At 40.5% G+C, this 25,744-nt stretch overlaps 1 long non-coding RNA gene across 2 annotated transcripts; it reads left to right on the forward strand.

Annotated features, from left to right (window-relative positions):
* LOC112546806 (uncharacterized) lies at positions 1-25,250 on the forward strand. 2 transcript variants are annotated; one of them, XR_012901518.1, is made up of 4 exons: positions 2-59; positions 1,496-1,532; positions 10,622-10,731; positions 25,075-25,250. It is a non-coding gene; the product is annotated as an uncharacterized LOC112546806 (long non-coding RNA). The 2 variants fall into 2 exon arrangements; XR_003090521.2 differs by lacking the exon at positions 10,622-10,731 and having other exon boundaries at positions 1-59.
* The last annotated feature ends 494 nt before the right edge of the window (positions 25,251-25,744 follow it).

Below are 25,744 nucleotides of genomic sequence, written 5' to 3' on the forward strand. Positions count from 1 at the left end.
CAAGTATTGAAAAAGCCGACTTGACAAAATTATCCCGAGCTGAAATTTGAAGTGGAAAGGTGATTTGTTTTAAACTTACACTAACAGAAGTTATTACACAGATTCTAAGCGAGAGTTTCTATGCAGTGCTTCTATGGCTAATACCTGTGACAACATTTTGATTCAGGAAGAAATACAGGGATTACATGATCATAAGGGAATTCAACATTCTCAGGACCTCCATTTTGTTAACACGTTAACAGTTTCTAGTAGTGATTTGTAATTGCAAACCATAAAACCGGTTGAAAAACTTGGATGAAACTTTTTTTGGAGGGGCTGGAATTTGTCAACTGGAATATTTTGTAAGGGTATATCTACACAGCAGTGTTATTTCAGAATAACTAACATTATTCCGAAATAACATAGTCCGCATCTACACCACAAGCAGTTATTTCGACATAATATCAAAATAATGATGAGCCTGGAGGACTTCTTACTCCAACTCCTGTAACCCTCATTGTATGAGGAGTAAGGGGAGTTGGAGAAAGAGGGCTCTTTCTTGGAGTTCCTGCTCTGTAGCCAGTGCCAAAAGCTGAAATAAGCTATTTCGACTTAAGCTACACAATTGATGTATCGCAAATTGTATAGCTTATTTTGGCTTTAGCCCTGTTGCGTAGCCATGCCGTAATGGTTATACACTGGCACCTATGTGTCCTCCTTCCTGCTCACATTTTTTACATTTTATTTTTCATGCCTAAATTGTAACAGAGGGTGCATCGATACAGCACTGTAACTCAAAATAAGATACACAAATTGCATATTTTATTTCGATGCTATTTCAAAATAGCTTGTTTTGTCATTTGGCACTGTTTACACAGCACCAAATTTTGAAATAAAGTACTATTCCAAAATGTCCCTTACTCCTCATAGAGTGAGGTTTACAGGGATGTCACAATAGCGAGCACCCTCCCCCCAAACACGGGCTTGCTGTGAAGACACAGGATAGCTATATCGGGATACTCTGGTATCTGGAAATTTCATTGCAGTGTAGATGTACCCTTAGTTGTGAGCTTATGTGTTTATGATGATGGCTAGCATAAAAATGCTGGTCGGAGCTTATCTTAACATTTATTGACTCTGTTTCTGACTCCTCCAAAATTTCCCAGCACCTGGGTGTCTCTGCTTTACTGTGTTGGTGCTTAGAACTCTTGTTAGGGACATTCCTGAGCTGGGGGTGATTTATCAGCAGAGGAACATTCTATTCTTTCAAATTTTGTGGTGAACTGTCTTAGTTTCACCTTCTATGAAACTTTAAAGGTTGGGGGGGAGGGGGTGAACAAGTCTCAGAGCATCTGCTCTAGATTTTCCATCTTTTTGAGTCTTCAGATCCATCATTCCTCATAGTAGTTTATTCCAATAGTTACTGTTCCATACAAAATGTGTGCCTTATTTCTTATTTCAACTTGTTTGGCTTTAACTTACACCTATTGATTCTTTTTATGGCTTTCTCCACTAGGTACCCCCTATGAACATAGTCTTTTCTCCACATGAAGGTACTTATACATATTATCAAATTGCCTTTTAATGTTTTTTTACAAAATTTTAGACCAGTTAGTTTCCAACAGTCTCACAGTAAAGTATTTTTTCGTGCCCTTGGATTATATTTATGGCTCTTCTCTGCACCCTGTCCAATTCCTTAGATGCATCTGACAGAAACTTTAAGTTAGTGAAGCATAGCACTGCATTAATAGAAATATTTATTTTGTACTGCAACACATTATTGGGTGGGTTGTCATTTTTCTTAAAATGAGGGAGGTTTGAAAGTCTCAGTTAGAAAAGAGAGCATGTGCATGAGGTGCACACACAGAAAGAGGTTGCTTGTGGCAATTTGAGTGATTATTCAAAGGTCAATTGTCTGTCAACTATAAATATAAAATTAGTTCTATTGAAGTAACGGTAATATGCCAGATTATCTTGTGATTATGTCAAAATGGACCTATATGATTCTCTGTGAAAAATTTGAAAAAAAGAAAGACATGGTTGTAGTATTCTAACTGAGAAATCGTGATGTGATAAAATAGCTTTTGGAAGTGAGAATAGAGAAGGATGGAAAAAAAGATCTGTATTATCATTGCAATTTGTAGAAAGACCATTGTTTGTTACTGATGACTGTAGATCAGAGGGCTTTTAGAAACGTGACTGTTCAAGTGAACTGAAATTCTGAATGTGCTCAGCTTGTTGGGGCATGTTCAAGTTGTGAATTTGCACATAATTATAAATAGTTAGGTTACCCAGGTTTATATGTGTGCCTCAGGCAAAGAATTGGTAATTAAAATATTGATAATTTGAGCCAATTAACTCATTGATAACAACCTAGCCATTTTATGCAACCTATAACAGGAGACCTGGATGGTTCAGATAAACAGCCCAATATCTGTGTTGTAAAAAGAAGCCCTGTGTGAAAAGCGACTTTTAACAGTTTAATTTTTAAAAAAAAAGAAATCATCACAATAAAATATTAAGAAATTCTCTGATCGGCATATTTCCCAGTTAGTGTCAATGCATTTTCAATTATGAAGCTGCCCCCAGCTGTTTCTGTCTTGAATGAATTGCTCACCTAACAATTTGCTAAAAGGAGAGAGAATGTTATGTGGATCTATTTACATATGCACTCAATAATCACTCTATTATTTTAGAGTATTACTGTATTTGTAGCTTACAAAGGAAATTCTACATGTTTCCTTGCTGTCTTCTTTATATATAGACCAGGATCTTGTCATAAAATGGCCTGTCAGGGTTCAGATTCAAATTTCCCAAGTCAGCTCCCCGTCACTCCCCCCCCACTTTTTTTTTTTTGCTACATGCAGATGACAAACTATTGTGTTTTTTCTTATTCTCGTGTGGGCAAAATGAAAGTGCTCAGTATTCCAACATCATTTAATCCATAGTTTAGCCCTAAAATAGTTTTTTAACCCTATTTTAAAATCCAAGATGGATTTTAGCATCTCTTCTTCATTCCATCTCTACTCATTTGGACTAATCGAATGGCTCATGTGACAAGCTGCTTATATGAACAGATAATACATTATTATTTATCATTGGCTAAACAACATTTTAAAAATGTTGGGTGTGCATGTTTGCATGAATAAGACTATAAAGAGGAAATTTTGAAGGGTGCTGTGTCTTTCAATCAATTTTTTTTCAGTCCTTAAAAACATAGTTTGCTTCCCCTGAGATGCAGAGAGTCATGTCGCTTCTTAAACTAAACTTTACCTACCCTTCATTATCAGGTAATAAACCATGAAATAGTTTTTAGAATATAATCAGTTAAGCAACTCTGATTTAAAATTTTGAGTTAAACCTATAGGAAATCAGATTCCATTCCTGTGAACTAATTTAGTTTGGTGTAGAAGTGAATCAGGTCAAACTGTAAATGTCAAATTCTTTAAAAAAAGCCTGTAACCTGACATCTGGACAGTAGGTTAGTTGAAGCTAATGGGCCTTACTTGTCCACTATAATTTTGTGGCTTACCTTTTAAATATACAGAATTGTTTAATCCAATTTAAGTCTCTTGTTTCTGTCACAAAAATGCTTAGGGGTGAGATTTTTGGCAGAATTCTATAACATGAAATAAATTTTAAATGTCATACAGACTGTTGTTCTTTTTTTTTAATCTAGCACCTGTGAAATATAGTGTGCCAATTAAAATGCATATGTTTAGCATGGGATTTTTATAATCAGTCAACACTGTTCTCCCTACTTTCACAGAAATTAATTGCAAAGTTTCCATTGACTTCAGTGGTAACAGCGACATTGCCAACTCTTCTCAATTTGATCATGAGTCTCAATATTTAGTGTTTTTTCTAAATCCACACTTCCTGGACTTATGCAGCTCTGTTTTCAGTTTAAAAAAACCTGACGCATGTAAAATGACTCAAACAATATACAGTCTTTTTAAAATGTCATGATTTTTGGAGTTTGGCTTATGATTTTGAATGTGTGGGCTAGAAAATATTGCAGATCGATGTTAAGTCTTTTCAAAAATCTTCTTAAATGATGACAATTAGCTTCACTGATCTAAAACAATCACATTTTCAAAATCTACACTTTATGGGTCAACCATAGTTTTGTAATAATATAAAGGATTTTCTTCCCTAGATCACACAATAATTACATCAGTATTTCTTTTAACATTAATGATATAAAAATGTTTGAAAATGAAAACAGAATAAAACCTTTGAAATTAAGCCGAAATAGGTGAATGGGTAGCAACTGGTTGGTTTTTGTTGGTTTAACTGATGTCTTCCTACACCTTCATCTATTTTCTAGCCTTCTCATATACTGTTTGTTAATCCCTTCTTAGTGCAACATATTTACTCTTAGTTTGTAAATTCTTGCAGGGACTAGATGGACTATGTGTCCCTCACTCTGTTGTGCCTAAAGCTGGGCAACATTTTTCTTCCATATTTTTCAGTGAAAACTGTAGATTCAGTTCCACAGATACATTTAACAAATTGCTACAGAATGCAGAGTGTTGTTTCAATAAAAACAAAAATAAATAAAAAAAGCAATCCTCTAAACTTTGAAAAAAAAATCTAAGGGTAAGTCTACACTGCCACCCTAGTTCGAACTAGGGTGGCTAATGTAGGCATTTGAACTTGAAAATGAAGCCCGGGATTTAAATATCCTGGGCTTTATTTGCATGTTCCCGAGCGCCGCCATTTTTAAATGCCCCGTAATTCGAACTCCCTGCCTGTGGCTACACGCGGCACAGACTAGGTAGTTCGAATTAAAGCTCCTAATTCAAACTACCATTAGTCCTCCTGCAATGAGGAGTAATGGTAGTTCGAATTAGGAGCTTTAATTCGAACTACCTAGTCCATGCCGTGTGTAGCCGCGGGCAGGGAGGTCGAACTACGGGGCATTTAAAAATGGCAGCGCCTGGGATATTTAAATACCGGACTTAATTTGCAAGTTTGAATGCCTACATTAGCCACCCTGGTTCGAACTAGGGAGGCAGTGTAGACATACCCTCAATGTTTTTCAAGTCACAATGACATTGCATTTTTCAACCTCATTTACATTTTATTTTTAAATGTTAAAAATGCCCCAAAACAAAATTTTCAGTCAGAATAACTTTTATTTTACTAAAGAAAGTACCACAGCAGGAAAGAGAAAAGCTCTCTGTGGGTATGCCTTCAATTCAGAATTAACCTTTGCTCATATATGCAAACTTCTCATTGAGTGTAAGGCTGCTTTCAACCCTGGCTACTTAGCTCCTTTGAGGCAGTAGGCTAAACCTGAGTGAATCTTTCATAAAGCTACTCTGCCCACTTTGCAGTGAGGACAGAGGCTATGAGGAGCAGAGAATGATGTGTTCTCGTCTTGTACAGTCTGAACTGAACTGATCTGAAAAGGTCTTTTTATTGAGTTGGTCAAAATTTCAAATTTCTATGTCACATCTTATCACTTCTATTTTATTAAAAACAGCTTTTGTACTTTGAACAAGTGAAAAAAAGTTAAGTTCTCAGTGCTAATTAGTTCAGGTTAGACCTCCCTGGTCCGGCACCCTCAGGACCTGACATGTCCTGGACAAGGGAGTTTGTCAGACTATAGGAGGTTGAGAGAAGGAGAGGTGTAGGTGCCAGCCTCCCTGTTGGGCTCCTTTCTCTGACCACCAGGCTCTGCTGCCTCTGGCCCCACCTTAGATACATAGCCCTATCTGGCTCCAGTGACCCCACTGGGCTCTGTGGCCCTACTGGCTTTGTGGTCTCACCAGCTCTGCAGCCCTGCAGGCTCCAGTGGCCCCTGCCAGCTTTACTGCCCCGCAGGCTCTGCTGCCCCAGTAGCCACACTGGCCAGTTCTGCTTCAAACCACTGGCAACCTCTGCTACAGGGGCTCTCTGGTCCAGCAATATCCATGGTCCTGCCAGACCAGAGAGTCCTGGACCACAGAGGTTCAAGATGTAGAGCATCTGTTTTAATATCCTAAGCAATTTTCAAGGCTTGTCTGTATTTTTGTAAAATGAAATAAAATAAAAAATAAAAAAGTGAAATATTTCAACACTGATGTCAAAGAATAACACACATGACATATCTGTAGCAGCAGTACATAACAAGTCAGGTGGTATAAGATTACACATCATAAAATAAAATAAATTAAATGTCAAAGCTAAAATTTCATATAAAAAAGAATTATCATTTCTAAGCACATTTTTTCTAATTCTTTTCTTAATAAGAGCTTTTTCTCAAATACATGTTCATCAAAATAGGAATGATTTCAGAAAATGCTATTGTTTTGATTAAACTGCATTTTCTGCTGGAAAACTGTTAATTTAAACATTTTCTGCAGAGCTTTATTGTATACATTTTCAAACAGCAGAGATCTTACCAATTTTAGCAGTACAGTACACAGGAGTGCTTAACAGTTCTACAAATAAATATAGCTAACTCAAACTAGAGTAAATTAGTGTTGAATGAGAAATGGACTTTTAGTTCTGGAAAAAATTGAGTTTTTTAGAAAACTTGTCCTGATCCTGAGCTAAGAAAGGGGACCATGAGGTGAAGGTTGGAGAAAGATTTTCAGAGACCTCTTGAATGAGGGATATTGAACCTGAAAGCAGAAAAGGAGACTCCGAGATCAAGGTGTTAGCTTGGTTGGTGGAAAACCATCTGAGTTCAGGGTGTCAGAAGAAAATTAAAAGCATTATAAGAGAAATTGGCCTTTAGTGAAGGGAGACTGGGGAAATGGGAAGAAAGAATATTTCATTTGGGTGGGAGAGGAGAACAGAAGAGGAGAGACTTTCTATAGGAAGAAAGAGTGAGGGGAGGGCTACAGTATTGCAAATAAGAGTAAACCCACAGGGAATAAAGGACAATATTTTCTTTTTTATTATTAATAAAACATTAATGAGAACAAAAGGAAGCAGTAGTGACTGAGCAAATCTATAAAATAAATATGTACAGAAAAATATCAACTAAAATACAAATTTCAATTTTGCTGGTGCAGATTTCTACTTTATTGCTTTTAACAAAATAAGGAGGGAGGATTGGCTGTTGTGAAATTCCATGGCCAAAGTTTCAGTTTTGCTACAACATCTGGAAAGTTCCATCCATGCAGAATGCTCTAACTCTGTTATTAAAGGGCTAGTGGATAATGTGCTATAATTAGAGTCTCTGATTTGGCTGTATTTGTAGACAGGACCTTAGATTTAATCACTGTTAAAACACACCACATGGCATTAAATTTACTTAAAAATTGAAAGGAGCCACCTAAGAATAATTTATTCCAGGCTTCCCTCTCATGCCAGGTGGAGAATGTCCAGCCAAGCTTAGATATCACCAGTTTCTAGTGGAGAGGGGGCTGCAAGCCCCATGGGAGAAACATACTTACTGATCATTGGTTGCAGTTGGTGACTGGCAGCAGTCAAAATCCTGTCAGAAAATGAGGCTTTAAGGAGGAAGAGCCAATCACAGTGTGTGGCAAAGGAAAGGCGAATTGGGCCCAATGTGGAACTGGAAGGACTGTTTTTCTAGCTTGAATGCAGGACATAGTCATAACAAAGATCAATATTGGGACTAAAGGGGATTATATGTATGCACTGAAGGCTGAATACCTCAGTGAGCAAAATATGCTTGTAAGATATATTTCACATTTTCCTGGTGGTAAAACAAAGTGGGTAAACTAGCCTAACCTAAACTCCTTATTCCCCAGATAAGAAATGGATTAATTTAATTTGCCTGAACTTATTGTCAGCAACACTATTAAATCTTTGAGAGTAGTCCAGAGAAGCAGTACTCATACACCAGTATTCTTTAGTAGAACATAAACAGTACAATGTTTGGTGCTCAATCTAAAGTTGTAGACAGTAATGAGCAGTAACAGACATGGCTGGATTTTCCACTGTGACAAGTCTTCTTGAGGTTAAGTGTTCTTAAAACCAGACAATGTTGATGCTTGTTTTATTAGAGTAGATTGCTTGTTCATACTGATTATAAATCAGAAATTCTGGATTTCAGAAGATGTTTTGAATTTTGAAGTCAAACTATCTAAAAGGTCTCAGAAGAAAAATTTACAATGAAGCAATTTGCATAGAGAATACTAACTTTAAAACCAAAACATATAAATGAAAAAGAAAACACAGGTCAAACAAACAAGTAAACATCATTAATCTTTAACTAACATTCTTTCTTGTGAGCCAAGAACTTCAGCAAAGGGAAAAGTGCAAAAAAATTGAAATCCAGTAGATGGCAGGCTGACACTGTGAATTGTCTGGATACAGTTTTTGTTATCATTGTCCACATACTCATCTTCCTATTTGTTCAATTATCTACATACAGCAAAAAATGCAGTAAAATGAAAAATCTAGTCAGTTTGATATAGCATTTATATGGAGAAATAATTTATAAGGGATTGTCAGGGAGTAGGTGTCCCAGGCCCGCTTAGGGTCAGGAGAAATGATTATATTCACAGTAGTCCTTGCATTGAGGGCTACGTAGCCCAATGGCCAGAGTCAGTATCATAGCTTGTAGATGCAGAAAGTGTGACCTACTGGCCAGAGTCTATTTAGCAGCCTTTAGGTTCAGGCCAATGTGGCCCAATGACCAGAGTCTATACGGCAGCCCCAAGATGCAAAGTACTATGGCCCAATGGCCAATAACCAGAGGGGAAGAAAGGACGACCACTGGGAAGATGGCAACCTGGATGGGTAGGCCCAGGCCCACCTAAAATTACTGGACCTCAATCCTAGGACCTGAAAAGAGGCAGGGTGGTCTGCATCTGGGTCAGTGGGCACCCTCACTGAAACACATTAACCTCACTTAAGTAGGAAATACCATTCACACACCTTCCCTGGGTCGCTTCCTACCACATTTCCAGACGTGTAGTCCATTGAGCATCAGGATTCCCAGACTTCTCAGCATGAGTGCTTCCCTCCCTGCCAGGCTGTCTTTCAGGTGTCTCCGGTTCCTGCAGAAAAAGACTGAGACGGCTCTGTAACTAGAGCCTCTGCCCAAGGTCCTTCCACTCTGGCAGTCAGCTTTGAATGACCTGAGCTGCTCCCTTTTATATTCTAATCTCCAGTTGGAGCATGCCCAGCAGGGCCATGGTGGTGTGTTCTACTCAGCCCAAAAAATGGTGTAAACTTTTGCAGGACCAATGTGGGTCCAGTGTGTCCTGTCACAGGGGTATATCACCAAAAGAGTTGTCATGACTGTCTTTAAACTGGTGCTTAGATATTACATCTGGGGCTCAGTATGTTGTGCTTTATAAATAAAAATTGAATATAACCTTGCACAACCTAGGTGTACATTTCCTCTGCTGGTGGTGTTCTGTGTTTCACCACAAAAATTAATGGTATGAATTATGTAGATGAATGGAGAATCATGTATTGTCTAGTACACCGTTAATAACTGATGGGGATACCTTGGTTATTAGACTTTTAAAACAGTTGGTGGGGAATTGAGGGGTTTTTTTTAAATCACAACACAACATATCCAATTGAAGTCAGGTTTCCCTTGTTCAAAATGTAACAAGGCAGTGAAAAGAAGAGATAACAGTAGTCCAGATTTTTAACCACTATTCAGGCAATTCTGTGATCACAGTTTGCATGAAAGGCAATAGAGTGAAATGCTGTATATTTTTGATCTATTAATAAAATTTACAATCAGTAGCTTAGAGAGAGACTTTTTCATAGCCAATTAGTGCATTAACAGATTGTGGCCAACGCAATTCCTACAGATCTCTACTGATGATGAGATGCAACTTTAGCACGTCTATTCCATCACCCTGTGAATCTTGTAATGCAGGAGTGGAGAAATGCAATGCCGATTATAATTATCCAACAATAATTTCCGCCTCTGAACATTTATGACTCAAGCAGCTAGGAGGAAAGAAGGTTCCCAACATGAAACAAATCTGATGACCCACAGATATCAAATACCAACCCATATTTGCTCCCACTCAGGACTTGAATCCAAATATGATTGTTAAGCCATAATATCTTCTGAAATGTTTAGCCATGTATCTTATTTATCATTATTTTAGTGCTATTATTATAACAGTGTATCAATACATAGGTTTACAATGTTTGTGTATACTTTCAAGTACCCACTATAACATCACCTTGGAATATGCCAGCAGAGGCTCCAGGGAGTCCTACTTTATGAAGTACAGCAGTAATGGGCAGCAGAGCACTCAGATCCTATTTCCCAGCATGTTTGGAGTCCAGGGTAGGGATAAAATGGACTAGAAACTTCTGCCAAGGGCAATAAAGAGGCATTTGCATGGTATTATTTAGACAGTTTGCTGGACTAATGTGGATCAAGGCTGTACCGGCCCCTCAGTGGGAGGGGCCAGACTGGCAGACAGAGACTAGTTTTAGTTTCAGAATTATTTTTAAGTGTAGGAGGTTAGGGAGATGCAGAACAGCTCAGGGAGTCTCCAATTAACTCCCCACTCCAAAAAGAGTTTTTGAACGGCTGAGGGAAAGTTGTATGGGTCAAATTATTCCAGCTCTGGAGAAACATTCATCCAGAGTGGCAAAGCCATTTGAGACTTCACAAGGCAATAGATGTGGGAGTCATGAGAAGATGTTACTACACTCGAGTGAAGACATCTTAAAGACATCCTTTTTGTTTTAGCTGGTCAACATTCACAGCCCTCATCTCAGGCCTCAACCTCAGCAAGCCATCTGCCCAGGATGATGCCAGGGAAGGATTTGAGGGCTGGGAAGGATTATGAGCACTGGGAGGTAGGCCATTTCTTTTTGTTAATGTTGGGTACTTGTTAGTTAACCACATTTCCCTTCCCCACATCCTATTTTCATCCTTCTTGGTACAGTAATGTCCTGTTTTTGTTATATAGTTAATTATTTGGGGGTAATTAATTTCTTTACTGAAGTTGTGTTAATATATTTCATTTTCTTGTGTTCTGGTTTCTGATAATCCTTGCTCATTAGCCACATTCTTGCTTTTCCTAAGAGCAGCATTCCTTGTGTCTTGGACAGAGTGAGGTGTCACCTTGGTTGGAGATACTAGGCATTAGAAATGAACCAGGATGAAACTGAAGAGCGGTTGCAAGCCACTTGATGTAGCAAGCCAGCATGAGAAAGTTTGAGCCACACTGTGGGGGAGTTGCTACACTAGCAAGCAGTAACATCCCCCCCCCCCTTTCCAGCAACAGAAGATACATATTCACCTTTTGGTCATTAGAAAATGAATAATTATAGATAATAGACCTGTAAGAAGCTAGTCAAGAGTAAGAAATCTAACAGTACGTATCAAGAGTCTAACACTGGATCCAGCAATCAGAATTGTGATGCAGTAACACTAAAATTCTTTATTCAGCTAAGTAAATAAGCATCAAGTTTGAATGGGAGCAATGTAGAATGCCTGTAAACAGAGGTTAATTAGCCAGGTGAATACCTAGCACTGTGCAAATTGACATGATTTATTTACAAACAAGTAACATATTAGATAATCAATGTGATTAGTTGTTCTTTTCCTCCTGAACTCCAGATCCTCCTCTGCTCATAGCCTGACCCCCCCATGGACTGTATCGGAAAACATACCCCATGTCAAAACAAAACATAGCTGTGTGTTATCACAGTGTTGTAAAATCAGTGACTAACTCCTACGCTGAATGCAAAAATGTATCAAATCCATTCCTGCCCCCCCTTTTAGCTATTACAGACAATGAGATTTTATACGTGGCTTGCAAGTTCATTAAATATAAATTATTCATGCATCATCCCTCCTGCTTTTTCATCTTGCCACTGAGGTTATATTTTTTTTAAAACACTCTAGTTTACCCAAAATTTTTATCTGGGAATCTTGCTGTGAAATCTAAACCTCGTCATTATTTCTGGGACTTTCTTGTTTCATGTGCAGAAAGATAGTGACCTGGTCTTTTGCAGTTTTGAAATACCTCGGTTTCCAAAAGAAATCTAAGTACAGAGGAGGCCAAATATTTTAAGTTAACCAAACTTTTTATGTGAAACAATTCCATTAAATGTAACAAAGGTGGGAGTAACAGCGTCTAGTGAATAGTGCACCAGATGGGGCAGTAGGAAAGTCCCTGATGTTTTATTCATATTTCTGCAATTGATGTGGCTCCTCCGAGTCTCATTTAGTTTCTCCACACAATGATTATAAAATATAGGAATAGTTAACTGACTCTTGTAAAGTGCTTTGATTTCTGCAGATAATAGTAATATAGGAATTGCCAGACTGGATCAGATCAAAAGTCCAGTTAGTTCAGTATCCTGCCTTTGACCATGGCTTCAGAGTAAGGTGTAAGATACACTCAGCAGGTAGACATGGCATATTCTGCCCTTCCCACTGTGCAGTCTTCCTGGTCTCTGATATCAGTTCATATCCTGAATTTTGAGGTTTAATATTCCTTCAATAATTTGTATTGTTTCTTAGAAGAACATCTGGTTATTGTTATCTGTATAAATATCTTTTGTATCTTGTGAAGTTCTTGGCCTCCATGAATTCCAGTGCTAGTGAACTTAGAGTCTAATGACAGACTGTATTCAAAAAGTATCTCCTTTTTCCAGTTTCCAAATTTACATCCTTTATTTTCATTGAATGTTCCCTTGTTCTTTTGTTCTGAGACTGGGAACTACTTTTCTTCCAGTTCACCATATCTATATTACTCGTGTTATGTATTTTTCTCATGTCCCTCTGATTTGTCTCTTTTCTACGGTAAACAATCCCAGTCTTTTCCTATGAGAGCTTTTCCATATCCTTATTCACTGTCAGCCTCTCTGACCCTCATCTAATTCATGGATTCTAAGGCCTAAAGTACTGTTGGGATCTGACCTATATAGCACAGGCCATAGAACTTCCCCAAGATGATTCTTAGAGAAGAGCTTTTAGAAAAACATGCAGCTTTGAGTTAGAAATTATCAGGGATGATGAATCCACCCTGACTCTTAGTAAATTGTTCCAGTGGTCAATACTGTCGAAAACATATGCCTCATTTCCAGGCAGAAGCTGTCTACCTTCTTCTTCCAGACAGATTGAAGATCCTCGCTATTAAATAGTGTTCCCCTCTTAGATTCTGGTAGACAGGAATCAATTCACCCCTTAACCTTCTTTTTGTCATTGTGGGTGTCCTTTACTGCTCATTTTTGTAATAATTAGCACTTTTCAAATACTGGGAGCAGGGTTAGTTGAAACATATCAAAATTTCTATTTTGAGAAAATATGTACTTGAAACTTAGATTTTCTACAAAAAAGTTCAGAATGTACACATTTCATTCCATTTTTCACATTAGCACTAGAATGGTATCAACACATTTTGCTGAAAATAAAATATTTGAATGAAAATTTCAACTTGTTTTTTAGCTTGCACTAATTGGGATTTATCCTGACAACCTTTTTGTATCTGAGTGGGCCTTATGTGTGTAGTCCTAATAAGATTAATGGAACTACTTGAGTAGTGTAACCCTGTCAATAACTCAAATTCTATTATTATGCTTTTTTATACTGGACACTGAGACAGAAGATAAATGACTGTGTATCAGACCCAAGATTGGAACTGAGAAGTTCCTAGCACCTACTAGAACATGCTTGTTGTTACAATGAAATGTAAACAACACTTAATCTGAGATAGCATGTATCTATCTCTAATATTGTTTATATTATTTACAGGGGAGCTGAACTCATTTTCTCCTTAGCAGCTCTGAAATTTAATTTGGTTTCATGATGTTCAGACTATATTATTCCAATACACTTCATTTGGAATCATCCTTGCAAATAAGAGGTTTTCTACAGGTATTGCAAAATGTGGCAGCAGGGCTGCTCCAAGGTTTTCTCTGTATTGGCTGAATGTTTTCCAGTGAATTTGCTCCCTCTTGCTGTTTATGAGAAGATATAATACATCATTGGATTTATGTAGATTCTATGTCTTTAAGTATTTATTGGTCCCCATTACCAAAATATCTGAGTGCCTTGCAATTTTATTCTGTTTGTTTGCAACACTCTTAAGAGATAAAGATTACAGGGAAGAGCTAGAGGCACAGAAACTAAGGCTTATGTCTAGACTGCAGTGCTTTTCCGGGATACTAGAGGTATCGGAAAAGCAATGCTGTGTCCAAGGAACGCATCTGCTTTTTCGGAATTTTTTTCAAAAAAGCGTACGTGCTCTTTCACCATATCTATAAACCTCATTTCACGAGGAAGAAAGGACTTGTTGAAACAGGACTTTTTCTGAAATTTGGTGCTGTGTAGACTTACCTCTGCAGTGTAGATGTCACCTGCTTCCTTCCAGAGGTGGCTTGTGCAGGGAGGGTGTCCCACTCCAGGGTCAGGAGCATGGGATGCCTCTCCAGACACCCTGTGGCCAATAGCCCAAGGGTTCTCTGTCACAGCCTGCTGGGGCCACATGCCCAGGAGTGGCATGGCACATGCTCCCACATGCATAGGTTGCTGTGTGAACCACGTCCAGCAAGGGCCAAGCGTGGAGTGCCCAGCTGCCCCCCACCTGGCCATCCCTTCCACCTGTGCATGAAGGGAAAGTGATGGCACTCATACACTGTTCCTTCCCTGGCCTCGGATGATGCCTGGGACACATCCACAGGGAGGCTTTGAGGCTCCTGGGTCAGCTGCATGCTGAGGCTGGCCTTGTCCAGGTCCTGGTCCTCCTCCTCCTCCTTACCACCATCTCTCCCCCCAGCAAGGACGACAATGGGCATCTCCAGCCCAGAGTCTATAACTGGGGGAAGGGGAATTGGAGGGAAGGAACTGCTCCATCCCCCAGGATGCAGTCGAGCTCCTTAAAATAAGGATCGGGAGCTGCCCTCCTTGGCCCTGGCATAAGCCTTGCAGAGCTCCTTGACCTTTATCCACACATATTCTTGGGTGCAGATGTGGCCTTTGGATTCCATGCTGTCTGCCATGCAGCCATAGATGTCCACATTCCTGCATCTGGTGCGGAGATCATGGAGGTTTGTCTCACTCCACAAAACCTCAATAAGGTCAAGGACTTCTGCACCAGACCTGTTGGGGCAGCTGCAGGGTGGCTCAGGGCTGTCAGGCCTGCTGCAAGCCACAAAAACTGTCTGCAGAGTCTGCAGCTTTAAGGGTTTCATGGGAGGAGAGTGGGATAGACTTTTCCTGTGAGTGGACAGAGAGGCCAGCAGGGCACCCTGGGAAGGTCTGGAGGCCCCCTATTTCAAAATAGACCCTATTCTCTGTCTACACAACCCCTATTCTGAAATAGCTATTTTGGAATAGACACTATTCATCATAGAATGAGGTTTACAGAACTCGAAATAAGGTGTCCATTATTTGGAAATTAGTTTTAAATAGCCGTTTTACTTTGTAGATGCTCACAAAGTAATTTCAGAATAGCATCCGAAATAACTTTTCTGTGGAGACACGCCCCTAGATACTTCATTATTTGGCTGTCAATAAATATTTAGAAAGAGAAAAATGAGGGGATGTCTGTCACCCTATCTTCTGTAGTAATATGAAAATGGAAAATGTGAGCATCTGTACAGAATGTACTTAAGGGTGGGAAGTAAAGACTTTTAATTTTAGCATTCTCTTCACGTACATGTGGCAATTTTTTTCTTTGAGTCTCAGCTGTGCTTGCTGTTTTTGCTGTTTTTTAGGATTGTATAATTTAAAGGCTACGTCTACACTGGCCCCTTCTCTGGAAGAGGCATGCTAATTTCAAACTTTGGAATAGGGAAATACCTGAAAGTAGGAATAAGAGATCCTCCAGAAAAGGGCTTTATTCCGGAGGACTGCGCCAGTCTAGATGCTTTTTTCCGGCTTTTCCCCAAGCCGGAAGAAAAGCGGCGGACATGTTTATTTAAATCCCCTGCGGATTTCCCTATTCCAAAGTTTGAAATTAGCATGCCTCTTCCAGAGAAGGGGCCAGTGTAGACGTAGCCAAAGTGTGTGTTATTGGGAGGAGTATTCTTAGGTTTGGGGTTTTTTTTTGTTTTTTTCAAATCTTCACTTGTTTTAAGCATTGTTTTCCTTGCACATCTTGTAGCTGCCTTAGGGTTGTGTTTTTTTTTTTTTTTTGGTAAGAGATATTTTTAATGTATCTTTATTGAATATATGAATATAATCTGCCATGGAACATTATATAAACATGAATATTAGTGAATATTAGGACAATATATTTAGGTTTTGATTAAAAGCATGCAGCAATTAGAATTAAAATTTGCTTTTTCATTTAAACTTGGTGAGCCTGCTGTGGTAAAACCTGGCCATGTGTTAACTTCCAAAACTCACCAGGCTTGCAGCACAGTCTAAATCTGAAAGGCAGCATATTCAGGGTATACTGAAAGACCTGAAGATCTGAAAGGCTCTTATTTAATAAATAAACCCATTTTCTAATTAAAATTATATTTTTGAAAAAATCATTTGGGGAAGAAATATAGGAATGGACTTTTTTTTAACCTGAATTATGTATATCTTCCCATTTAATAAACTGTTCAGTGATCTGCCTTTGAACCACCACAAAGTGTTGATCCTCTCACAACTTATCAAGTAAGTATGGCTGGGCAGAATCAGGGCTGTCCCTATCAGTGCTGGTGCCCTGTGCAGCCCAACACTGGTACCCTTTTCCCCCAAGGAGAGTGGCCATTCTGCACTGAGGAGTGGGGGGAGAGAGCTGAAGCTGAGAGGAAAGGGGTTGCCAACTGTCCTGGACCAGATGGACCAGAAGCCAATTACTGCAGTGACATCTTATGCATCTGTAATGAACATGAGGAGGGCTGATCAGCACCTGGTGACTAATGGATTACACTCAGGTAGCTAACCAAGTTGTTGGCCAGGGGGCCGGGAAAATCAATCAAAATAGAGAATCAATTGAGAGAAATTTGAATTGTATAAGATTCCTTGCCTTCCCTTCCCCTTTGCATGGGAGAGAAAAAGCAAGAGTTGAGAGAGACAGAATGATTTAAACCCAGGCAGGACTTCCAGGCATCCAAGGAATTTGGGGCATGGGAATGGACTGAACAAAAAAAAAAGATTGGAAGTAAGTAAAGGAAAAGTGGATCTAGTCATGATCAGGGTATTTTTCTTTATTTTGTGGTTTGGTTTGAACTTCTCTGTGTGAATCTACGCCTCCACTCCCCATTTACCATCTAGCACCGTGCCCAGAGACTTTTCTCTGTGTTTTAATTTGTTTTCCTTAGTTGTTTTGTAACATCTAACAACCAAATATGCTTTATGAGGTTTATCTTTTGTTTTGTAATTTTAAAAAAACCATTTTTTAAGGTGATGATTTAATTCTTGTGTCCTGGGAGGTCAGCTACCAGCGACTTCAGCTTATTTTTCACATTTCTTTTTTCAAGCTCTTTTGGGGGCAAAGGAATTTGGAGAACCTCTGGGGGTGGGTTCAAGTGTTAACCCCTGGTTTAGGGATAAAATCACTTGATGGTGACAACAATTCCCCCAAAGCTGTATATTGTTGTGACGGGCTCGTCGAGGCCCGCACTAAAACTGCTGAGACACCGGGCGCTCGGCTGGAAAGGGGGTGGGGTGACGCAACGCTGGTAAGTGGAGGCTGGCCCCCACGAAAGCAGGGATGCTGGCGGATGGCCACAGTACACAGGGGAGGGGCCCTGGCGCAACCCAGTGATAGGAAACATAGGGTAGTGGTTGTCGGAGAATCTCTTCTCAGGGGAACGGAGGTGCCCATATGTTGCCCTGACATTTCATCTCGGGAGGTATGCTGGCTGCCGGGGGCCCGTATCCAAGATGTTATGGAGGCATTGTCGAGGATTATCCAGCACTCTGACTACTACCCCATGCTACACATCCGAATTACCTAGTCCGTGCCGCGTGTAGCCGCGCGGCAAGGAGTCTGCACTAGCGGACATTTAAAAATGGCGGCGCCCGGCTTTATGCAAATGAAGCCCGGGAAATTCAAATCCCGGGATTCATTTGCAACTCTGGTTGCCTACATTACCACCCTAGTTCGAACTAGGGGGGTAGTGTAGACATACCCTTAGTGAGAGAGGTTTTGGTTGGACATTAGGAAAAAGTTCGTAACTGTTAGGGTAGTTAAACACTGGAATAAATTGCCCAGAGAGGTTGTGGAATTCTCATCTCTGGAGATATTTAAGAGTAGGTTAGATAAATGTCTATCAGGGATGGTCTAGACAGTATTTGATCCTGCCATGGGGGCAGGGGACTGGATTCGATGACCTCTTGAGGTCTCTTTCAGTCCTAGTATTCTATGATTCTATGATTAAACAGTTGTTGTGTCATAGTTACCTGGTTTTGATTGGCTCAGTTGGATATTGCTCATTTGTATGTAAAAGCCAAAGATTCATCTCTTAAAGTACAATTAAATGACTTCATTATATTTTTATATCAGGAGCTGAATAAGAGAAGTCATATTTCAACATCATCTCACAAGTAGTCCTCAGAGGAATTGTAACTCAGAGTTAATTAGCTTATCTTGTTGAAAGGTTCAATTTTTCTAGTGTAGACAGAACTGAAACAAGGGATTCTGCTAACTCTGAAAAATAATACTTCACTAGGAGAGGGAATTACGAAGTAGGTGTCACTGAAGAGACAGATAAGAAGCTCAAAATAGCTACTTGTGAAAACCAATACCCATTGGAACCAATAATAAATGAGATAACACTTGAACTGGAAGGATACAAAATGCAATTTTCAAAAGCACCTACATGATCTAGGACCTTAAATCCCGTTGACTTGCAATGAAACCCAGGCTCCAATATATTTTAGTCACTTTTGAAAGTGGTATTGAGCACTAATACATTTGAAAAATGTCCCTTCCATTTAATTCTTGTTAAAATCAATTACTTCATTGATGTTGGATCAGGTCCACATATAGAATGGAGCCTTTATTTAAAGTGAATTTGGTAATGTTATGGTAATAAACTGAATTAAAATAAACTACAATAATTGGCTACAAGATATATGTTTAAAAGTGTTGAAGATTTGATGTAAACAGATTTAAAAACTACGTCTGTGTCTAGACTGGTATGATTTTCTGGAAATGCTTTTAACTGAAAAGTTTTCCATTAAAAGCATTTTCTGAACAGAGCGTCTAGATTGGCACAGACGCTTTTCCACAAAAGCACTTTTTGCGGAAAAGCGTACATGCCAATCTAGACGCGCTGTTCCGTAAAAAAGCCCCAATCGCCATTTTTGCGATCGGAGCTTTTTTGCGGAAAACAAATCTGAGCTGTCTACACTGGCCCTTTTGCATAAAAGTTTTGTGCAAAAGGACTTTTGCCCGAACAGGAGCAGCATAGTATTTCCGCAAGAACACTGACAATCTTACATGAGATCGTCAGTGTTCTTGAGGAAATTCAGGCGGCCAGTGTAGACAGCTGGCAAGTTTTTCTGGAAAAGCGGCTGATTTTCCGGAAAAACTGGCCAGTCTAGATACAGCCCATATGTTCCTCAGGTATACTACAAACAACAAGAGAGAAATAACAGTAAATGTTCTGCTGGTCTGCAAGAAAGCACAATGTGTGGGACCACCAGGATGACTATGAGCTTTCCCAGTTATCTCCATGATGTAATTTGCTGTTTTGGCATAAGACAAGGCATATCAAAAGGCTTAAAGTCTGGCTTTATGGTTAAAGACTGGTACTTAGAAGTTCTAAATTTAGTTCAATTTTCCCTTAGCTGCACAGTTTTGGGCAAGACACTTGCCCAATTCTGTACCACAATTACCAATGAGAAAAATGGGAATATTTCCTTTATCCCATGGTTAGCGTGTTTTGCCTATTTAGAGAATAATGCATATGGCTAAAACTTTGGTTGGACATTTAGTGTGCTGTTATATTGACTGTGTCACAAATTATTCAGTCATCATGCCTCACGCCCACTGGTGTATAGGGCAGCTACAAAGGTTCCCCACTTCTGTCTGTCTCTGGCCAGCCTCTCAATAGTGCTCCAAGTGTAATTCATGCTCTTCATTTCCACTTCAATGTTTCGGCACCATGTTGCCTTTGGTCATCCTTGTTTCTGCTTCCCTTCAGGAGTTCAATGTATAGCAATCTTTGTGATGGAGCTTCCATTTTTCCTGAGTATGTGCTCAATTCATCTCCAACATCTTTTCTTAATGATGGTAGCCATTCCATCTTGTTTACACCGTGCAAGCAGGTCCTGATTTGAAATTATTCTTGTCCAAAAAATATGGAGGATCCTCCAAAGACTTCTGGTATGAAAAGTCGACAATTTATTGAGGTCGTTCTCATAGCAAATAATATGATAGTAAACATGAGATTTATGTGTGAATCAAAATAATTGAACTGACACATCAGTATCAACTTCTAGTCATGTCTCACATCTGGGCATCCCCTTTGATATGTCCCTCTCCCTAGATCTACATGTCTCAGCTATGTCCCAATCTTGCTGCTTCTCTCTTCTACCTTTTAAATATCCAGCTGTTTCTAGCTGCCCAGACTGTCTTGGCTCTTATTCAGGCCCTTGCCATCTTGTGTCTTGGTGTCTGTAATCTTGTCCCATTTGACCTTGATACTGTACCAGTCATGTTGCCACAACCATGTCCATTCAAAGCACTGTGTAATATCAAGCACATTAACCTCCTCCTTTTCAAATACACCAACCCAAAGCTCCATGTTTAGGGCCATTAAGTCTCCCCATAATTTATCCTTTCCCATTCTAAAATGTGCTAGATTACCAACCCACTAACTATCACACTTCCAATGATGCCAGCCTTGATCCCCATCTTGTTTTTCCTTGGGTATCTTCAAACTTTTCATATGTTTCCCGTATGTATATGGGAAGATAAAATCCCCAACAAAATCCTCAACAAAACTTGTAAAGCTGCTACTTTATTCTCTTTTTAGTCCCCCCTCCTTAATGACCACTTCTGTTATGATGCCTACAAATCAATGTCTTCCAGCATTAGTGGAACTAAGACTCCTGCTTTTGTAACTCTATTAATAGTATTACTTCATAACCCACAACCCATTTTCTGTTTCATTTACCTGTTGTATTCTTTCTGATTGCTAAAGTGTAAACTCTTTTAAAGCAGCGACTAGCTTCTATATTATTTTGCCTTTCTAGTGCCTTGCTCAATAGGTCCCTGATCCTTCCAAGGATAGCACATAAACAGAAAATCAAGGTTCCTGGGTAAACATCCCACAAAATCTACAAATGACCATTGAAATTAATGTGTCTTTGTAGAGCAAGTCCCTAAGGCTACGTCTAGACTGCAAGCTTCTTTCAGGATAAGCTTTTCCAGAAGAGTTTTTCCAGAAAATTTTCTAAATACAGCATCTACACACAAAAACGAAAAAGCAGTGTGCTATTTCAAAAGATAACATCCACATTGATTGGATACTGTCTCACATTTAAGGCCACCCGGGACCAGTTCAGGCAGGGTATTAGGTCAGTAGTTGCTTCCAGGTACTTTTGCCTAAGATTATCTGGGATGCCTGCTTAAAGGGACCCCCCAGACAGCCGTTTCTCAGCTTCTTCTGCTTGTTTGCCTACCTCTCCGAGAAACAGCAAAGAATTTACAGTGTGTGTGCTCTGGTTGCTCAACTTTCCCTACCATGGAGCCAGAGCTGCCTCTGAGCATGCAATGGCCCCGCACTGCCACGCTAAAGTGTCTGCAGGTTGCCTTCATATTCCTGCATGAGCTCAACTAAGAGCTCATATCTGAGATCCTCTGCCTGTGTGCAGGAGCAATGCCCTTGCAACCTCACCCACATAGTGGAGAGATGGTTATGGAGGCTGAACACCGGTTCCGACTGGTGAGACAGGCTGGTGATGTAGCGGTGGGATGACTAGCAGTGGCTCCATAACTTCTGCATAAGGAAGGAGACGTTCATGGAGCTGCACACCTGGTTTGCCCCTGCCCTTCATCAATGTGACACCCAGATGTGACCTGTTATCCCCCTAGAGAAGTGGGTCACCATCGCCATCTGGAAACTTGCCATACCAGACAGTTACTGGTTTGTGGGCAACCAATTTGGCATGGGAAAGTCCATTGGGGTCCTCCTCCTGGAGGTAAGGCATTCTCAAGCTGAAGTCCCTGGAGAGGGGGGGAGTACAGGAAAGGGAGACCCTAGGAAAAGGGGGGTTTGGGATGCAGGGGATGGGCTGGGGGTGGGGGTAAGCCTCATCCTTGGGGGGTTCTGTAGTCCCACCCTCACACAGCCCTGTGGGGGGGAGCTTTGTAGGGGGTGGCTGCTAGGGTGTTTGTGGGGGGAGGGAGTGCGGGGGCTTGTGTATGTGAAAAACTAAGAGCACTCACCTCATGATCCCTCCCCAGCCTGGGAGGATTCCTGGGAGACATCCGGGTATCTCTAGCCCCTAGTCCACCACCAGAGGAGGGGAAGGGGCTGCACTGCCCCCCAGGATGCAGTGCAGTTTGCTCTAGTAGGGGCAGGAGTGGGGTCCTGCACCAGAGAGAAAGCTGCTCTCCCTAGCCCTGGCATAGCCTTGCAGGAGCTCTTTAATCTTGCCCTGGACCTGCTCCAGAGTTTGGTGGTGGCCCCTAGTGGCCAAGCTGTCAGCCATCTGGCCATATATATTGGCTTTGCACCACTTGGAGCAGAGATCCTGGACGGTCTCCTTCTCACCCCACACCTTCAGGAGGGCCAGGATCTGTGCCCCAGACCAGGATGGTGCAAGCCTTTTCCTGTCCCTGGCAGACTTCTGGGAGCCCTGGGCATGCTCCCTGGGCACTTGGGGGCCTTGTGACTGGGACATAGTGCCCAGATGTGTGGCAGTGGCAGCTGCACGGTGAGTTGCAGCTCCCAGACCCAGCTTCCTGCCACAGGACCTGTTCCGGGTGTCTGTGGCTTTAAGAACTTCTGGGAAACAGGAACTATAGTAGTGGTCCCCAACGCGGTGCCTGCGGGTGCCATGGGGCCCACCTGGGCATTTATGTGCACCCGCCAAAGCATCTGGGCCAGCCCCGCTCCCACCACATGCACATTCGCGGTGACGGCCCCGGGCACACGTTGCGTGGGCGGCCCCTGCCCTGGGCGCGTGGCACATGTGCGGTGCCAGCCCCGGGTGCATGGCACATGTGCGGTGCTGGTCCTGGGCTCAGGGCATGTGCAGAGCCCCTGCCCCAGGTGCACAGCAGCTCCGAAAGGTTGAGGACCACTGAACTATAGAGTTGTGATGTGTGGACCAAGTGGCCAGCAGGGCACCTTTGTTATTTCTTGAAGGCCTCTTTTGTCAAAACAACTGCCTCTTCAGCATCCACAGATGCCTTTTTCCGAAAAAGCTTGTCAGAAAAAGCCTTATTCCTTATAGAATGAGGTTTATCACCATCGGAAAAAGCACTGCATTCTTTCGACTTTTTGTCAAAAGAACACAATTGTAGTGTGGATGCAAGTATTATTTTTCCAGAATAATGGCCATTATTCTGGAAAAATGCTGCAGTATAGATTTACCTTATATCTACAAGAAATGGCCGAATCTGTCCCTAATATATAGGTGAATTAATAGGCATCTATATACCACAAATAAATAAAATGAACTCTACATCAGGATGCCTATATCAGTGCACCATTCCATGTCCACCATATTTTGGAAGAAAAGAGCTAATTTAATTAAATGCTCCTTTGCAAGTAATTTTGCTCCAGCCCTCACCCATGAGTAACTTTGCATATCAGTTTATATACATTTGTTAATAGTTATTGCAAATGTATTGAACTATATATCATTGCATGCAGCACTTAGGTGGGGGGTTTTCAGTAGCTGGTCCTGAATTTCTGGGTTTAATATAATTTTCATTCTATAGTGACTTTGATCCAATGATCTGAAAATGCATTATAAACATTTATTTAATAATCCCCAAAACACTGCTGTGAAGCAGGAGAGTGTTAGTATAACCAATTTAAAGGTGGATAATCTGAACATGAGTGAAGTGTCTGTCCTAAATTCATACAGTAAGCAAGTGGCAGAATGAGAAATAAAACAAAGGAGTCTTGACTTCCACTCCTATGCATTAATCATGAAGCAACACTCCTTTCAAATCATATTGGGAAACTGACAGTTTGCTTGCAAACTCTTTTTCTAAACATTGACTTTTATCAATATTAAGCCACTCTTTAACTCTGTCATGACAAAAACATAGTGCACTCTAGATTTTTGATAGACTATGAACATAAATTCATAAATGGGACCTGGAAATATTAAGTAGATCATTCTTAAACAAAACTACAATTTATTAATTTTAAAAATAAAAAGTCTCTTGAAAACATAGTGGTTTTTAAGATAGCTTATCAATGCCTCTGCACAAAAGTCAACAACATTTGTGTGGTGTTACTATTTCACCATTTGCTCCTGTGGGATCTAAAAACAATCAAAAAAATCTCAAGAAGATGTCAATACAAGTCTACGACAGACCATATTATAATGTCAAAACTTTAGTAAATTAGACTGTAGAGATGCCAAGGCTATGGTTATGAAATCAAGACAAAATGCGATGATGCCAGTGGAAGTCTGTGGAGACCACATTATCAAATCAAAACAAAAGGAAAATATATATATACTGTTACTAATAAAGGAAATTGTTTAAAATGTAGAGATTGTAGCAATGGAAAATGACCCAACCTTTAAATGGTGAGGACCTGTGTGTAGATGCATGCACAAGGGCTATCTTATTGAATGTGTATTTCAGGTTATCTGTCTCAGAGGATTGAAGAGTCCTGCTTAGTGAGAGCTAACTTTGCTACCTTTACAAAGAGAGTAATCCCTTTAATTAATGGGTTTGTGTGTGGATTTAAGGTACTACTCAGTGTAAGAATGATAGAATCTGGTCCTTGATGACCAGCAGTCCAAGTTGTGTGATTCCCACTACACTAAAGAAATCTTTTTTGTTGGGAGAGGGCGACATTAAGAATAGCTGTAGGGTAGAGGGCAAGAGGCACCATGATAGCTGGTAATGAATTTCAGCTGGTTTAATCAGTTCATCTGTATCCCAGTTCTTTCATGTTATGAGGCATCTCTAAATGTCATCCAAGGTATCAGTGAAAAAGTCATGACTCTCTAATTAGTAATAGCATTGCCTAATGTAAGTAAAACAACTGAAGCAAATTTATGTATATAAACTGAATTTATAATTTTTATATTGTTTTTTCCAGCCTGGTAGAAGTTACTACACTGAGGTGAAAGGAGTGTGGTTTCCCCACATAGGAGTCACTTCCACAGTACTTTGGAAGACAATAAGAATGTATTTACATACTGCATATACCGATCCATCAAGTTAACAAGCATGGGGCAGCAAACTCATACTATCACTGCAGGCAGGGGGCAGGAGATAGACAATAAAATATCTAATGATCATTCAGTTGCACCAGAAGAATTAACTGGGATGTGAATGTTTAATTGGTTAACCAGTGGGGGCTGGAGCAGCCCTCCTGCCCAATGTGGGCAGGGGGTTGCTCCAGCCCACCAGGGCCCATTGTGGGTGAGGGTCTCTCCAGCCTGGACTCAGCAGTGTAGGGGTCAATTGCAGAAGAACTCTGTACGTGTGACGTATAGGGGTGGTGAGGCCTGCATTCCCCCCTCTTTTCCCATCCTCTCCCCCCCTTCCCTACTACTGATGAGCCAGAAGCAAGCCTCTAGGAACATATGCCATTGTAGCAAGAACGAATTGTAGATAAGGGCGGGAACATAACACTCTTGTTTACCTAAATGAACTGATCATGTAACTAAAGTCAAAGGACAAGCAGTACAGCTGAGCCCTACTGTAACAAGCAATGAGTAACCCCTGGAAATTTCCAAACTGCCACAAACAAGGTAGTGACACAG

This window comes from Pelodiscus sinensis, chromosome 1 (assembly GCF_049634645.1).
Source record: "Pelodiscus sinensis isolate JC-2024 chromosome 1, ASM4963464v1, whole genome shotgun sequence".
In the NCBI taxonomy this organism is placed as follows: Eukaryota; Metazoa; Chordata; order Testudines; family Trionychidae; genus Pelodiscus; species Pelodiscus sinensis.